This window comes from Carassius carassius, chromosome 20 (assembly GCF_963082965.1).
Source record: "Carassius carassius chromosome 20, fCarCar2.1, whole genome shotgun sequence".
In the NCBI taxonomy this organism is placed as follows: Eukaryota; Metazoa; Chordata; class Actinopteri; order Cypriniformes; family Cyprinidae; genus Carassius; species Carassius carassius.
In genome coordinates, this window is record NC_081774.1 from 12,226,292 (window position 1) to 12,240,141 (window position 13,850).

Consider the following 13,850-nt stretch of genomic DNA (forward strand, 5'->3'; position numbering starts at 1 on the left):
ATCTACGTGAGTATGTGGGAAGATTAGCATAACCCCGCACAGATGTTCATGCAAAGAAAGAAGGCGTACCTTTTATTCTCATTGTAGTATTGTTGTTGCCACCGCCGCCATGTTGTATAGTTGCTGTGTGTTTCACTGTGAAAGTGAAATCTACTTTGTGTTGGCTGCTCGCAAAAAACAACACGACACGACCAGTTTAGTCCATTTTATGAACAAATCATCTGCCTGCCATTACATTGATACTTTCTTGTTTATTAAATGAATAATAAACACACATTATCCTTTCATACAATACCACTCTTGAAAATAAAGGTGCTTCATTTTTGGTTCTACAGAAACTATTCAGTCAAAGGTTCTTTAAAGAACCATCCCTTTCTTACCTTTTTATAATCTGAAGAACCTTCTTTCGTCACAAAGAACCTTTGGTGAAGAAGGTTCTTCAGATGTTAAAGGTTCTTTATGGAACCATTTAGACAAAAAGGTTCTTCTATGGCATCATGAAGCACCATTATTTTTAAAAGTGTAGTACATGAAAAACTGTCAACACATGAAATGTCCACAAACATTTTTCCAGTCATCACAACCTATCAGTTGTCCCACATCCAATAAACATGCTGTTTATACAAAATTTGTTTTCAAGATTACTGTAGATGTTTGCTTGTCAGCCTGCTGGACATTCCTTACACATTGAAATTCAGACACTGAGCACAGATGAGCCCAGTCAGTCTATTAGTGAAACCTCAATACTTGCGTATGTAATCCATTACGCAGATAATAAAGAAAGTGCCATGGCATATTTGCTAGGGTCTAGCTAAGAACCCAGAGTCTAACGTCCAACATTTCAGTAGCAGGACTTCTATTTAAATTCAGATAAATGGAAGCAAATGCAACCAGAAGGATTATTAATGATGTCAGTTTACCCCTGGTGCAGCAGTGCACAATAAATGGTATCCCTCTTTCCTAATTTATTCAGCCTAGGCTCCACAGCGGCCCGCTGTTTAACACAACATGAATGGATCTTCACTGGCTTACTTACAGGCCTCTAATAAAGGTCATTTTTACCTGCTGTATGCGGATTGAATTTGACTTGCCATTTTCCGCTTGTAACTCTCTGTGGCAGAGCGCTACTGGGGGCACTAAGTGAAAATCGATAGCGTAGGCTAAATAAGGTTTAAATCAAGCCGTAATATCTGTAATAATTCACCAAACCAGTCCAAATTATCCAGCAGAGATTGTAACAGTGTGAAATATGCTGAGAGTCAGTTTGAAATGGTCTCCCAGTCAGCAAGTGATTGGAATAAAATGGCATGGGAAGATGTTCGTACAGTTCAAACACTATGTGAGATGAGAGCAGACTTCTCTAAGTGAATGCAGCCTCAAAGTCAGAGGACAGTTTGCTTCAAAGCTCTTTATCTCGAAATTGCATCCTATCGGCTCAATGGTATAGAAAAATTCTGAATCCTGGCACCCAGGATTACCCTGAAAGTGAATTATGCAACATTTGATGGAGGTGGAATAGACATGTCTCCAAAGTAATAAGGGCTGGATGATGTTTTATATTCAAAATGCTCACTCTTGCAGTTGCTTGTCCAAATCTTCAAAAGTGTTTCATGAACTCTAAATTCAGTGTGTTACAAAAACAAGTCATATTCCATACAATGCGCTGTGCAATAAATGAGAAACAATTGGAAGACTTCATGTTTAATGAGGCAAAGGTAGGACTGGATGATACAGCAAAAAAAATAAATATCCACTGTATTTTTTCCATATAATTCAACATTGATTTTATTCATACAAGTAATGGTGCAGCAAATGCATTCTACATGTTTACACCTCAAGAATGAAATGCAAACAGAAATTTGAGGTACCATTAAATAAATTCTTGCTTTTTTCTGCGTGTTCTGTTTCATAATTGAATACAAATTAATATAATGTATAATAAGATTAATTCATAAAACCTTTTATTGTTATTAACCTCTAAAACATTGTTTTATATTTGATTACATTTGAAAAGAATAATCAATTTATGACAAAACATTGATTTTTATTTATATACTGTATAAATTAAAATATGGATGAAAAATATATTGTTTTATGATAATCCTTAAACTCTTAACTGCCACTACCATTTTTAAATACAGACGTAGAAACGTCTCAACTTAAATTGTTAAATTTTGTAATATGATTTTGAGGTAAGAACTCCTGTTATGATGTAGGTAAAATATATCTTTAGGAGTCTTAGACCTTCCACCAATATACTGTTTGTTATTATTAGGTTACGATTTAATTGTAATATAGTAAAGCAAACTTAGGCATCCCTCTGAGGGGACGGTGACAGTTTAGAGATTGAAGAGGAAGAAGAAGAAACTTTTTTTTTGTCAGACACAGTTTATAAAGAAAATAACATGGATTATTTTTTTTTATAATAATAATAATCAATACCATTTATCACCCAGCCATAGGCAGCAGTACAACGAAATTAGAGCAACTAACAAAATGTCCTTGTCGCGTCTGGTTAGGACATGTGTAAAAAGGCCAGCTGCAGTTCTATCAACACTGAAAACAACACAGTGTGTGTTCAATCTTCTAAGGTCTGACATGGTCGTTTTACACTTTACTAAACCTATAAAATGCAGTCTGCTTAAAATGAGCCGTACTCTGACTCTCCATTATATACCCCACAGAGCCAATTAAAATGCTCAACCTCTGATGGAAAGAGAAATGACGAGAAAAGAAAAAGTGTTGGCACACCTCAGGTTTTCATCGTCAAAGAAAATACGTGACTAATTTTCACAAACAGACCACACCTTTTTTGCTCCATCAAACACTAGCCGGACCTCAATATGAGAGAACAGCCATGATGGATGGTTGCATCTCGTGTTAAGACGGAGGGCAAAAACAAACAAAAAAGAAGTAAAAAAAGACATCTTTCTGAAAACAAGTTTGTCAACAATAGCACAAGCCTTCACGCCTAACCAATCCCCACCCCTCCAAGGATTCAAGGCCCATTGAGATCCCTAAACACTCTCCAATCTGATCCCTAAGCAGTCGATGAAAAAGCAGACGTCGTCTTTGATATTCAGTCTTGGAAGGCTTCTACTCCCTCTTGCTCATACCTGTCTGTATTGGGTATGGACTGAGGGGATGTTGATGGAAGGGGAAGCGAGCTCTGAAGAAAATGCCTAATGAGTTTAAAGCTCACTTTGTAGTGCATTTTTTTCCCGCTTTTAAAAGCATCACTAACAGATGCCAGCGGGAATCGCAGTCACTGCAACGGACTCCTGCGTAAATAACTGCTTAAGTAGAGGAATGTGACTCAACCGAGAAGAATAAACATGTGCGATTATAAAAGATAATGATAATGAGTTCGTTATAAGCCTTCCAATAAACCGTGTTGCTGAAAAACTGTCAAATGAAGAGAGGGACATTGTTTGTAAGATTTGTTAGATGTCATTGAAAGCAGTGCTGCAATGGGAAAGGTTGATTAAGCTTGTCGGTACACATCTAAATATTAAAACAGTTGTCATGAAATGTGTTTGAACAGCTTAGCGATGCTTGAGTGATTGTAGAAAAGGACTCAATGTCCTTTGGAAAATGGAAAAATGGAAATGGAAAAAAACAATACAAGGAGAATTAACTGGCTACAAAACTATTGTACAATTACAGCTATTTCAAATGGACGGATATCAAAATTACCCTGCTTTTGTAATTTTGATGTGTTCTTAATGTGCTTAGGAAATGGTTGCAAAGTCTATTACACTATATAGATTTTTGCATTGGTTTCCTCTGAGTCTCAAATTTCCAAAGCTCTAATGAATGCTTTCTTTGAGACGCAGCTCATTTAAAATGAGTAACCTCACCTTTACAGCATCCAATTGCTGCAGTGATGTCAGGGAATTATTTAAAGCATTGATATAGTTTTAATGTACGCAGAATTAACCTATTAGAAATCCCTAAATGAGAGATTTGTCTATGCAGCACCCAGATAATTATCTCAGTCATGAGAAGATATAAGGCCTTTGGACCTCATTACTATCTCTGCTCTTACTGTTTGCCCTTTTACTCTCTGGACTGTATTCCCATATCGGTCTTCCTTGTATCTGCAACAATAAATTCAGCTTTAATTCTCTCGGAATGACAGAATATATGTGTCTTATCTGAAAAATTTGCATTCAGAGCCATACTATAAACACACATTGTTTTTCTGTTTTTTTTTTGTTTTGTTTTTTATGAAACTCACTTTCTGCAAACAAACAAAATAATAACAAAGGTTCAGAAAAAAGTACAAATAATGCTAATTTAAAAATCTAAATTATTGTGCCTGTTGTGTAAGGCTCGTCTGTGAAAACAGTATTTCAATGTATATGCAAATGCTTGTATCATTTCATTTGAGCTCTCTCTCTCTCTCTCTCTCTCTCTCTCTCTCTCTTTAGCTTTAAGCTTAGGATATGACTTGTTTTCTTATCTACCTGTCCTGGATTTGTCACTTATGCAAGCTGTTTTGGTGAGAAAGCCTTTGCTAACAACATAAATATTAACATAAAAATGAGTGGAATAATAATAAACAAAAACTATAACTAATGGGTTGTTTACAACAGGAAACCAGTGATTTTTAGCTGTCAATGACCACTAACAGATGTGGATGTGTGGTGCTCTAGATGGTGTAGGGAAGGATTTGTTGGAAGTCACTGAAAGCTCCCAAGATACCCATCAGTGGACCACATGGCCTTGAAATCTGTCTGACAGTACCCAAGCTCTCTATTAGCAGTCCAAGCACCTGTCATCACAAACAAGAAAAGCACTCCTCTGCATTGTTATCCACAGCACTGTTGAGTCTGTGCACAATGGAAGAAAAAAAAAATGCGTCAAAGAAGAGACTTGTTTTGAGACTAATGTATATTTATATTTATAAATATACACATTACCATTCAAAACGTTTGGATCAGTAAGATTTTTTTTTTTGATAAGAAACCTCTTATCAAGGCTGTAATTATTTGATCAAAAATACAGTAACAGAACAGTAATATGTTTGTTATTATTATTAAAATATAAAATAACTGTTTTGTATTTTTAATATATTCTAAAATGTAATTTATTAATTTGATGGAAAAGCCACTACTCTTCACTAACAATATTTAGTTTTACATGATCTTTCATAAATCATTAAAATTTTCTGCTTTGGTGCTCAAAAAAAAAAAAAAAAAAAAAAAAAAAATTCTTATTCTGATCAATGTTGAAGACAGTTATGCTGCTTAATATTTGTGAGAAAGGACTATATTGTATTGAATGTTGAATTGAATTGTATAGAATGTATTATTTTTCTATAAAAATATTATGTGACCCCAAACCACTGAAGTGTGTTATTTATTATAGGTTTATTTACTGTTTTTTTTGTTTTTGTTTTGTTTTTACACTTTACTTTAAAGTTACATAATTACATGCAAGTAACCCTAAGCCAAACCCTAATCCTAACCCTAACCATACAGTAAGTACATGTCATTAATTAATATTACTCAGAACCTTAATGTTTAATTACAATTAGGAATGCACGATATATCGTATTGGCCAATAAATGCTGAATTATTTCTGTTATTGGTATCGGCCTGATAAGAAAATTTGGTCTCCTTCAGAGACACTTCAGATGCGTGCTGTCCACCATGATGGTTTTGAAATGCTTGAAATATGATTGGAATCACTTCGAAAAGGACAATACACTTAAGTGCAACATGTGCAATGCTTGTGCATTTTCAGCCTTTTGTGCAATTGTACGTTGTAATATTGTGTTTTTTATTTTTATGTCTGATTTTTCTCGTATAGAATGCGTTTGGTTAAGTTAATACAGTGCTAAGTGCTTCCGTTTGAGATGCACCTGTATATTTCAAGTTGGAAAAGACATTTAATTCCCACTTTAAGTGAACCTTAGTACACAGGTCTTCTACAAAATGAATTAAAATGCTGATAAATTCAAGAAAAGATGAGACATAAACACATGACAGTATGATTGAAATGTTAAAATGTAAAAATAATAATAAATTGGAATAATTCTTATTGGAGCCAATGGCTCCTTACTAAAACATTTTTTATTATATATATTTTTTTTTTTTGAGCCCGATGTATTTCCTTGAGTTAATCTGCCTGCAAAGCACTTCAGCTTTAATAGCTAATTAACATTAATATACAAAACATTATAAAGAGAAAACTACCGTAATAAAAGGTTTGCAGTATTTCAGCGCGTTGTTAAGGGAAGAGCCAAGAGTGCATCCACGAGTTACACACTGCACAACTTAGTTTAAGATGAATTGTGCATTTCCATCTTATTGTGCATATATAATTTGTAATATTATGTTTATGTTCTATAAATATCTGATTCTCAGAAAGCATAATTAACCCACTATAACAAGTGCTTCATTTTACCAGTGCAGCTGCAGCGTAGCAGAAGGGTGCTATTTAAAACAGTGGTTTGTTACTATTCTAAAATGTTTGATGCATTATTAACATTAACCACCACTTTTTATTTTTCAATTATTATTTTCATCAACAATATGGTTTAGTAATTAAAATCATTAAATTATTGTCCTTGCAGAGGCTATTCCGTTTTATTGATCCATGCCACATGCAATTAGATTTTTTTTTTCACATAGCCTATAATGATGTCCAGTGACTTGTTTGCATTATTTATGCATTATTTTTATTTATTTGTAAGACTTTTTTGACGAAATTTGGTAATGGGAGAGTTCAAACAAGGCTGCTTATGTTGAAGTGTCTGGGATGTGCTTTTAATGATGAGACATTTTTTGCAATCAGGCTCTCAAAAAATATATACAAATTTAGATTTAGATTTATCGGCCAACATTTCAGTTATCGGCTTTCAAAAATAAAAAAATATCGGTTATTGGTATCATTCAAAATTTTTAGATTGGTGCATAATTACAATGTAACAATGATACCTTAAAATAAAGTGTAACCTTTTGTTCTTGTACTTGTACCTGTATTTAATTTAAGTATCATTAACCAAACTGCATTACAACAAACATTTAATGTACAATTACAAATACAAAGTAACTTCCTGCACCTTTAAGTTTCCATGCCAACATCAAATCATGTAGTAAGATATAGGCTACAACAGCTTGTGAAAATTCATTATATGTGACCTTACAAAATAACACCAACAGACTGCATGCTTAATGACAAAAGCTGTCTCGCTGTCTCAACTACTGCGCAATGTGTCAGTGATTGATTAGCTCAATTAGCACTTCGGACATTGTCACTGGGAGTTGTGGTGGTTCTGCTTTATGATGCAAGCCCATGCATTACTGAAAGCCCATTAAGTAGCAGATTCTCCCTTAAGATCTTAAAGCTTAATGTTAAAGAAAAAAAGCCACTAAGGGAACCTACAGTGAATGGCTGAAAACCTATTGCATTGTGTCTTATTGTAAGACCGTACAACTGATTGAACGTCATTATATGTGGCGTCAATCCTGTTTCCATTTCCATCAAATTCTGTTATTTTACTATGGCACTGTCTCAATAATTTCAGTCCTTTCATTGCTGACAATGCAGAGTAAAAATTTTGCCACTTACAAACTTTGTTTCAGTGGCTGTCACCATGGTCAATACTGCCCTGTATAGATAACGCATCACTCCCCTGAGACCTCCATCTCTGGCACATCTGGAAAATGTGAACACTTGAATATTGTGTTCCACAGGTCAGGGTTCACTGTCTGACAAAATGCAGTTAAAAGAGAGAGTTTATCAGGCTGGGCTCAGGACTATTAATGAGGAAAGGAAAAGCAGGTGGTCCCTTTATCTGTGATAGAGGTCAAACCTACCAGAGAAAATGGCAGAAGGATTAGATATGGGGATTAGGTTGTCTATAATTGCAGTTATTCGGGAAAAAAAAAAAGTATATGCAAATTCCCTAGTAAATGATATATGAGGTGCAAATAATCAACTGTGGGCTGCATGATATTGCAAAAAACTGGTCTATGTTAATTTTAAAATAGAAATGACCACAATTTAGAGCTCTAAGGAATAAGTCATTATGCTACTTATATAAAGAAATCAAGGAATTTTTAATACTTTCTATACAAAATAAATATATAAAGAAATAAATAAGTGAATAAAGAAATAAATAAAAGGTGATAAAGAAGCATTTGTAAATAAAGCCTTCCAAATAGTGTAAAATACATAAATACATAAATATATCCCTAATTTATATATGAAATATATTATATTTCATAAAAATGCATTTTTCTAACTTCGTATTTATCAGAGAATCGTGAAAAAATGTGTAACAAAATATTAAGCAACAAAACTGTTTTGATAATATGATAAATTGATAATAATAAGAAGAAATGTTTCTTGAGCTCCAAATCAGCATATAAGAAGATGAGTGATAGAAGCACATGTAAATTACATACACAAAGAATGTGTAAAATGTGACAGTGTGGCACGTTCACAATTTAGCTTACTAGTTTTCATTAACGGCAACCGGAACGGTAAAGAAGATGACACAAGCTCAAGGTTAACCTAGATAAGGTGTGACGGCTACAGCAGTGTTTTAATATCATCTGCCACGCCGTTCCCTCCACCAGATTTATAGTCCGAATAGAAATCCAGCATGTCCCTGGGGCCATCGCTCTTACTGTTTTTATTTTTTTTTTATATAGATTGTCATTCCATTGTAAATCTCAATGAATGAATGCGTCTTGCACAGACAAATCAGACCAATATGAAAAATGTCCACTTATTACAGAGTAATAGAAGAGGATGCTTTTGGCAGATGGAATCTCATTGAACTCTGTATAACGGATGTCTGGGGTGTTTTCAAGTCTCTGGATGAATCCGTCATCCATCATCTGGAGATGGAGAGTGTTGCGTATGGTGGTAAAAGGATTCTAGTAATAATTCTAGTTAATCACTGTCAGTGAATGGCAGAAATATTAACTATTCATTACTCCTCTTCACACCTCAGAAGTGAAGTATCAATGTATCTTAAAACAAAAACATTGCTGCAGGACATGATCTTGATGGTGGCAGAGCAGTAGAGCTCTCTTCAATGCTTCTAGATGCACATCTTTTGGCCTCGTCACGCCGCGCGACTCACACAAAGAAATACAGCGGCTGATGAAAATGCATTGGATGTATTATTTATGCAACTTCGCACAGTAGCACAAGAGCCGTCGAGATTGAAAATGCATGTTGTCAGCTTCTGGCTTCCCTAGGTTGAAATCAATAGAGAGAAGCACTAACCTGCCACCAGCCCTGATGACTGATTGAATCCAGAGAGGTTGTGAGGCTTAACGCACTTCAGAAAGGAAACTGCAGTCTATTGGAGGCATGCAGCGGAATAATATTCCAATTCTGGTGTGGATGGTTTTCCTTCCCAGAGTGCACTGCTCTTACCCTTCACTGCTCAGGGACCGCTATCGATGAATAGTCATTGGGATTCTGAAGCGGGGCCCACTTCAGTGCCGGCACCCTTCGCAATCTCCGTCTCGTCCCTGGAGCACGTCACTTGCTCATTCTCATGAGCAAGCAATCATGCAAAAGACTTATATTTAATAAGTTTAAGTTTACTTCTATGAAGTACATCATATTTACAATGTGTTTGTAAGGGACAATACCAAGGATCATGGAACTATTCACCATTTTTCAGAAACTTCATTGATCTTGAATTCTCTTCGCAGATTGATCTTCAATGCACTACATATGGAAACTCTCCTCAACATTAAAGCAACTTTCAAAAAACTTTACATGGTAGCTTTATGTCTGTGTTTACACTTGGGATGTTTGGTTCAATTAAAGCAAACTCTGGTGTGGTTGCTGTGTTAGAGTGGTTTATTTGAATGTATCTGAACCTTGGTGTGCACCAATAAGCGAACTGAGAACAACTTTTTCAGAGGAGTCTCAGTCCACTACCAAACAATCTCTAGTGTGATTTGACTAAAATATTAATGCAAAGAAATCTAAACAAACCAAAAACACGATGTGATGTCACAGATGTGACCCTATAAAGGACAGAATGCCTAAGCATACCTGGCTCTTCTCTTTATACCAGCAATGTTGCCCATTAAAGGGACAGTTCACCCAAATAGCAAGATTATATGTCATTAATAACTTACTCTCATGTTGTTCCAAACCCGTAAGACCTCCGTTTATCTTTGGAACACAGTTTAAGATATTTTAGATTTAGTCCGAGAGCTCTCAGTACCTCCATTGAAACTGTTGTCCATGTCCAGAAAGGTAAGAAAAACATCAGAGGGTCAATTGGAATTTTTTGAAGCATCGAAAATACATTTTGGTAAAAAAATAGCAAAAACTACAACTTTATTCATCATTGTCTTCTCTTTCGTGTCTTTTGTGAGAGAAACACAGCAGTTTGTGATATCCGGTTCGCGAATGAATCATTCGATGTAACCGGATCTTTTTGAACCAGTTCACCAAATCGAACTGAATCGTTTTAAACGGTTCGCGTCTCCAATATGCATTAATCCACAAATGACTTAAGCTGTTAACTTTTTTAACGTGGCTGACACTCCCTCCTAGTTAAAGCAAACCAATATCCGGGAGTAAATCATTTACTCAAACAGTACACTGACTGAACTGCTGTGAAGAGAGAACTGAAGATGAACACCGAGCTAGATAATGAACAAAACATTGACTCGTTCTCGAGTCAAGAACCGGTTGCATCGGTTTTCAGATCACCAGTACTTCTTTCGGACAGTTCGATTCAATAAACCGGTTGAAGAAAACGGTTCACTGGTTGTTTTGCGCTCGACGTAATGGCGTCATTGGCGATGATTGCCCTTGATTCAAGCCTTCAGTTTACCCATGCTCAGAGGTGGGTAGTAACGAGTTACATTTACTTCGTTACATTTACTTGAATAATTTTTTGGGGTAATGAATACTTTTCGGAGTATATTTAAAGATGGGTACTTTATACTCTTACTTGAGTAAATTTTTTGGGAAAAATATGTACTTTTACTTCGTTACTGTGGGCGACGCTCCTCTCGTTACTTTATCTTAATGCAATAAATGTTATAATGCTTCAGTTTATTCCAAACGCGCCGTCTACTTTTCTCTGGGCAATTAGCGATGCCCATTCGCGAATGATTCATTCTTTTGAGTCAATTCTGTTCAAAGGCTTGATCAAACCAATTGGCAAACAAGTGAATTGGTTCATGAATCAGTTTGAATGAGTCGTTCAGTTCCCTGCCGCACGCGCTGAGCGTCTGAAGTGGTTCACTCGGAGTTGTAACGTTTAAGAACAGAAAGAGCGTTGAAAACGTGGCTGGACCTGCACTGAATTGAAATCTGCAAAGGTTATTATTTGCTAGCGATGGAGATCCTTATTAGATAAACACCGCGTGTGCTGTCTACTGTTTAACAGGTAATAACTTGGGCTACATTCGATTACAGTACATGATACCACTGTGACATTAGTTTGTTGTACGTGTAGCACCCTCAAGGATCAACGAACGCACGATGTAGAGTCATAAAACAGGGTTTATTCTGGTCTTGACAACCAGTGAGAACTGCTCACAAAAGAAAACAACATAAAGAAAAAACAAGATATCAGAGCTTGTTCTTATCCAATGTTACAGCTTCGTTGATAAGACATTAATCACAGAAAAAACATTTAAAGAACACAAACCTCGTGAGCTGACATCCCAGAGGGGCTAAATAATCCTTTAGCTTCTTCTCTATCTTCTTTCTCTCTTATTTCTTAATTTTATCTCAAATTTTCATGTTTCTTTCATTCTTAGTGGAGCTAACCGGCAGCTACAGCCTGCAGATAGCATGCGTCTCAGCAAAATGGGCTCGGGCAGAAACCCAAACATAAACAATTGGACACGCTATAATCTACCAGTAGATGGCGCAAAAAGAGCACGCCTGGACACAGCTCAATGGGACATTAAATGCTAATACTGTTACACTCCCACCAATCACTTGTGATTTTTAAAGAACAAATTATCAACTATGACTAATGAATAGCTTATGAATTAAAGAATATGAACTATATTTTAGGCAGAGCAAGGTCGAGAATCTTCTTCTGCCTCCATCAGAACGACTGTCTTCTGAATGGGCCTTTCCAGATGAACGGGTTTGGAGGTACGTTTTCCTTCTTCATCCAGGTTTTGATCACTCATTAACAATTTCACCTTCCTCACTATTCCATCCTTTCCAGGGTAGACTTCAGCGATCTTCGCCAATTTCCACTGGCTGCGTGGAGTTATCTCGTCTTTCAGGAGAACAATATCATCAATCTTAGCATTTCTATGCTCCTGGGTCCACTTCTGTCTACCTTGAAGGTTTAACAAATACTCTTTTTTCCACCTTGTCCAGAAGGTGTTGGCGAGGAGTTGAACACGACGCCACCTCTTACGGAGATAAAGATCTTCCTTTACAAACCTTCCTGGAGGTGGGGAGATGATTGTTGACTTCATGGTCAGTATGTGGTTTGGCGTTAAAGGTTCTGGGTTTGATGGATCACACAGTTGGTCAGTAGTCAATGGCCTGCTATTGATGACTGCCATTACCTCATATAGGAATGTCCTCAGAGAAGAGCTGTCGAGTTGTTTGCTGGATTGATCCAGGATTGACGTGAGTACACTTCTTATGGTGCGGATTTGTCTTTCCCAGACACCACCCATGTGACTTGACGCTGGGGTGTTCATGAGAAACTCGCAGTCCAGTTTTTCCAGCTTTGCTTGATCCATTTCCTTGAATGCTTCAGCAAACTCATTTCTGGTGCCGACAAAGTTCGTGCCTTGATCACATCTTATCTGCCGAACTGTACCTCTGATGGCTATGAATGCACGTAAAGAGTTTATGAGGGAATCCGTCGATAGATCATCAAGCATCTCAAGATGTACTGCTCTGGAGCACATGCAGGTGATTAACAATCCATAACGCTTTAACTCCTTGCGGCCATCCTTGACGTAAAAAGGACCAAAGCAGTCCATCCCACAGTAGGTGAATGGTGGTGTAGTTTCCATTCTATCCTGCGGGGGGTCTGCCATCTTCTGCTGCTCCGTGCACCTTCTGAATCTTCTGCATTTTAGACATTTATAGATGTAAGATGAAACAATCTTACTGCATCCAAGTATCCAGTATCCATTAGCTCGCAGCTCGTTCATCGTGATCCCTCTTCCTTGATGGTATGTCTTCTCGTGATAATGTTTGACGAGTAATGTAGACACATGACTGTTTCTTGGCAGGATCACAAGATGTCTGACATTAGGATGCAAAGCAGCATGTGTTAAGCGTCTGCCTACCCGAAGAAGGCCTTGGTTGTCGAGAAATGGACATAACTTGCTGACCCTGTTTTTGGTCTGCATCACCTCATGATGTTGTAAGGTTTTTATCTCCTGAGTAAACGCTGCTGCTTGGACCATCTTTATTATGCTTACCTCTGCTTCTTTTCTCTCTTGTAAGTTAACAATGTTACATGACTTCTTGTGATCCTTTGCTTCTTTAACATAGCGCTTGAGTCTGGCCACAGCTTTAATCATTCTCAACCAGTCGGAAAACTTCTGAAGCCGATCTAACAGTGACCTTTGTTCTTCTACTTGTATCGTGTAGACTTGAACTTTCCTGACCTCTGGGTCACTGTTCGATAACTCTCCCACCTTGAGTACACTACTGGTTATGACCTTCTGCCAGAGAAGATCTGGGCCCTTGAACCAGTTTAAAGCTACAAGTTGTTCTGCTGTAAGGCCTCTTGAGGCGTGGTCTGCCGGATTGTCTTTGGAAGTTACATAACACCATTGTGTTGACTCTGCACTTTGTTTGATGCGTTCGACACGGTTTGCAACAAACACATGAAACCTTCTGGCCTCATTACT